At 41.2% G+C, this 4,976-nt stretch overlaps 1 long non-coding RNA gene across 1 annotated transcript; it reads left to right on the top strand.

Annotated features, from left to right (window-relative positions):
- The first annotated feature begins 544 nt into the window (after positions 1-544).
- On the top strand, positions 545-2,222 carry LOC118478238. The gene is made up of 2 exons (XR_004858907.1): positions 545-783; positions 918-2,222. It is a non-coding gene; the product is annotated as an uncharacterized LOC118478238 (long non-coding RNA).
- Positions 2,223-4,976: the final 2,754 nt, after the last annotated feature.

The raw sequence follows: 4,976 nt of genomic DNA, 5'->3' as shown, positions 1-4,976 counted from the left end.
ATTTTGCAAAATTTGTCTCGACAAGAGGTTTCACATGTTTGTGCATGTTACGAGAGCTTTCACATAATTACTCAGTAGAATATTGGTGGTCTTACTCATTGTGTGTGCTGACATTAACGTTCTGAACATAATTCCAATGTACATGTGTTGTTGGCGCTTTGATGAAAAGTACACCACGTATTGCGTCTGTAACTTCTGACCAGGAGCTGCGTTCCTTTGTCTCTAAACCCCGCGGGGCAATGCCACTGACTGAATTGCCTCTAGGCCATTCCCAAAGGGGGGACATTTCTCATTCAAGCATAGTAGAATTGTAAATGGGCTGACTCATGTCACGCTCATAACTGTTCCTGATCTACAACAGGGAACTGCTGCTTTTTCTTTCCTGATCCTTACTATTGTCATTTTTCCTCTACTTCTTTTCTATGTTTGCCACTCCCTTGTGACCTGCTATTTTGGGGTGCCTTGATAGTCGAAGCAGACCTTGCGCTGTTGAAGCTAGAGAGGTGAGCAAGTCTGATTCCCTGTAAAGACTCCTCTGTTGACACCCACCCCTTGGCGCTCATATAACCTTATGCAGTTGCGAGCGCCGTAAAACCCTCTACTATAAAAAAAAAGTATATGAAGAAATCATAGTTTTGATTTCTACCTGTCGCTGATTGGATGTTGTGTCCTTAGGAAAGGCTTTTCATTAGGTGGGTTGAGGGCTCCACTGGTAGGTCCTTCTTCTTTTCTTTCCTACTGTTGTTTCTGTCTGTATGAGTGGTCGGAGGGTGCCTCTGGTAGGTCCTACTTCTTCTCTGTTCCACTGATGTTTCTATCTGTGTGGGTGGTTGGAGGGCGTCACTAGTAGGTCCTACTTCTTCTCTGTCCTTCTGATGTTTTTGTCTGTGTGGGTGGTTGGAGGGCGTCACTAGTAGGTCCTACTTCTTCTCTGTTCCACTGATGTTTCTATCTGTGTGAGGGATTGGAGGGCGCCACTGATAAGTCCTATTTCTTTCTTTTTTTTGTCCCCCACTGTTACTTGTATTTCTGTCTGTCAGTCTTTTTTTTAAAAAAAGAATCTGATGTCAGCAAATGTTACCAATTCCATTTACATGTGTGGATATTTGCTGTTGGGTGTAGGAACAAAAGTCTTTTGTCTCAGTTGATGCAACTGGGGGTTTTAATTTTAATTTCTTTTTTTTTTTTTTGGTCAGCCTGCTGTAGGTTACTTCATCATCTTGTTCACAGCCAGGTGACTGATACCTCTGTCTGAAGTGGATAGTTGGAGAGCATCACTGGCAAGTCCTATTTCTTTTCTTTCCCACATCTGTTTCTGACTTTCTTTCTTACTGTTTGCCTGCAAAGAATGTCTGTTTATTGAGTTAACGTGTTTCTCTTTGTCTTCACTTAAAAAGAAATATCTAAAAATACATATACATATATATGTATGTGTGTGTGTGTGTGTGTGTGTGCGTGCGTGCGTGCGTGCGTGCGTGCGTGCGTGCATGCGTGCGTGCATGCGTGCGTGCGTGCGTGTGTGTAAGCAGTACTTTGTGTCACTCTTGGTTGCATCTACTAGTAGTAGGCTACAAGATTCCCTTCAGACAGAATTGGTCTCTGGTTCAGAATGACGTTTTTGTCTTTCACCATAAATGACCGCAATGCCTTTCATGTTGATAATGTAAGACTAATCGATTAATTAACTTTGGACTCTTACCGTCCCATGCTCTCATTATTTTCTGTGGCTTTGTATTTAAATTATATCTTGCTTGGCTCAAGCTCTTCTTTTATGTGGGCGGTTGGAGGGTGTTGCTATAAGGGCGTGTCGTCTGCTCAGCTGATGTCAGTCATACTGGACTACTGAGTAGATGGCCTTAGTTTGAACCGCATTGCTGGGGCACTGAGAACTTATGTTGATTTAGGGAGTTTTTAAGGCTCCCCTCCCATTTGGCTAGGTCCTATCGGACTCCACAATTTCGCTGTTTCATCGCTGGTGGGCCCTTCTTTTCTTTCCTTCTTTTGTTTCTGTCTGTCTGTCTTATATTTTACCAGATCTAAATGACCGTTATTGTGTGAATATGCTTGTCTTTACTCAAACAAACAAATAAACAAACAGATAAACAAACAAACAAAGCTCTTCAGTCTTCCCTGTCATCTGACTAGATTAGTACTTGGATCACATCTTTCACTGAGATATTGCCTTATGATTAAAAAAAAAAATATCACTTTGCCGGACCAAAGTCCTGTTGTTGTTGGGTTTTTTTTAAAGGTGAAAATTAATTCGTACACTTAATTCAGAAAAAAAGTAAGGGATCGTTCCAGTTTAAACCCAAACTATCAACCTTTTTCTTTTAAACAATCTATTGTCCCTATCTCTCGTACGGTGGGTGGTTGGCGGGTGCTCTGGTGTGGTTTGCTTCTTTTTTCCTATGAAACATCTATCGTCCTTATCTCCCCTTCTTCTTTTTCTTGTTTGTTGCTCTCTACACCTCTAATCTTCTGGCGCTCATATGACCTTATGCAGCTGGGGGCGCCGTAAAACCTCTACTACTACTAAACTAAACTAAAACTGAGGTGAAAATTAATTCATACACTTAATTCAGCAACAACAAAAAATGAACAAAACAAGTAAGGGATCGTTCCAGTTTAAGCACAAACTATCAACCTTTTTCTTTTAAACAATATATTATCGTCCCTCTCTCTCCACCTTGGAGATCACCATTGTCTGTGATGTGGGCCGCGCGGTGTATGCGCTTTGCTGTCGCAAGCTGGTGACCAGAGTGGAGAATCGTTTTTGTATGTATCGAGTATCTCGGTCTTTTTGCTGGAGTGTTGTGTACCCCTCAGCCAAGGCATCCAAAAATACTTTAGTTTCGGTCACATCCTCGCCCTCAGCCCTGGTTAGTCCTGACAGGCAGGGTCGGAAGCCCGCCTCCTAAATAATCTAAATTGTGTCGATGGGGCGCAAAAACACCTACATTAAATTAAACCTCCTCTTTTTGTATGTTTCTAGCAACACCTCTATTCTTCGGCTCTTATATGACCTGGTTGAGTTGCAAAAAAAAATGACCCAATGAAAAAAACTATAAATAAAAAAACATACTGTATTTTGATAACCCCCCCCCGAAGAAGTAAATAAACAAGATAGTAAATATCAATGACGCAAATAAATGTTTTGATCTTCACTGTCCAAAAGTGCAAAAAGGGCATCTATAAACTGGTTAACGACAAGCTCCTTGACGTTCGTTTGATTCTGGCATGGGAATGGGAACGACATTTCTTTGGGCATCTCCGTCTGTCTTCTGGGATACAGTAGGCCTATCTCCCACCCAGCCTCGATGGTGTGGGTGGTTGGCGGGTGCCCTGGTGTGGCTTGCTCCTTCTTTTCTATCAAACATCATTCTGTCGTCCTCATCTCCCCTCCTTTTTTGTGTATGTTACTCTCTTGTAACACATAATCTATTCTGCGGCACTTATTTGACCATATTGTGTTGCAAGTGCCGTAAAACTCGTACTAAAACTAAAAGTAAAGCCTCGATGGGTCTAGCGGGTGTTTGGAAGGCGCCACTGGTAGGTCTTCCTTCTTTGTTTTCTTCTGTCTCTCTGTCTGTCTCTCTGTCTGTCTTGCTTCGTCCCTGCACTATTGCATGACCATTGTTGCGTCAATGTGCTTCTTTTAACTCAAACAATACTCGGTGGGTCCCGACAACCGGGGTTCGACGAAGCACCCCAGCCCCTTGAGGATCTAACGTGTCGGTAGTGGCTTGAAACATGGCGTATATAATTTATAAATGCATCAAATGTTTTCTCACTGTAGATCTAGTTCAAGTGAAGACTTATAACGCATAGTCTAAATGGATTTGATAGAGGCTTGAAATATTTCTAAAGCATCAAGCTTTTTTAAAACTTGTTATTTGGTACGCATGGTCCAAATTTGGTCACTATTGGCGTAAAACGTGAACAATATGGAGCAGTGTATAATCCCCCCCCCCCCCTGTGGTTTTTGGGCTGATGGTGATAGAGACAGATCACGATGTGTTTGTTCTTTTAGTCTAAGGCTTGGCCCTGTGTAACTCGCTGATGGCTCGTGTATCAATCATTGCTCCTCTCTGGCTGTTATACATCATGTCCGTATGCTATACAGACAGTGGAGTCCGCTTAAACCGAATCCTGTAAACCCGAAACCATCGGTAAACCGAAAGAAATTTAATAGGGCTTACAATCCCCGGTTTATTTTTCTTCTTATATTTGAGCAACCTCTGAACCCGGTAAAAGCGAAAAAATCCGGTGGTCCGTGCAGGTTTCACTTCAGAAATACCTTCGGGTTAGGCGGGCTCCACTGCTAATCGATGGTGTCGGGCACAGACTACAGGCATATCCCAGTAAACCAACTTTAAAGGACAGTCTTAAAACTGTTTAATTAAACTGTCATTGACCACTTCGACTCAAATTCTGGGGGGAAAGTGAATACGGTACTTTTAAAAAACAAACATACAATTGATTTGAAAAAAAAACCAACCAAAAAACAAAAAAACCAACCCAGAAAGAAAAACAAAACCGACCAACAAACTGATGTGCAGCGAGATGGTGACGCATCTATTTAACATTGCTTTGAATTGAAGTAAAAACATCAGGGTTTAGAAAAAAAAAGCAAAGTTGGAGTTGGCCCGTTTGTTCCCGACACCATCTCTATAATAATAATAATATTATTATTGTTATTATATTTGATATAATATATACATATTATACCTTTTGTCATAACTAAGTTAATTTTTTCTCTAAGTTATATCTTAAACCTTTCTTCTTTCGTTTTCCTGTATCTCTTCATTTTGTGTTGGTCGTCCGAGTTTTGTCAAGTTGCTGCACGATTAACTATTATGTAATGTACATCGTTTTGGAAATAAAACAGGTCTGTATTATTTTCATCGGTACTTTGGTTTTGGTTTATGGTTTGAAGAGTGGCGTTGTGTGTGTGTGTGTGTGTGTGTGTGTGT

Source organism: Aplysia californica, unplaced genomic scaffold (assembly GCF_000002075.1).
Source record: "Aplysia californica isolate F4 #8 unplaced genomic scaffold, AplCal3.0 scaffold00432, whole genome shotgun sequence".
Taxonomy (NCBI): domain Eukaryota; kingdom Metazoa; phylum Mollusca; class Gastropoda; order Aplysiida; family Aplysiidae; genus Aplysia; species Aplysia californica.
Note: the sequence above shows the minus strand (reverse complement) of the source record. Positions and strands in the feature narration are given on the sequence as shown.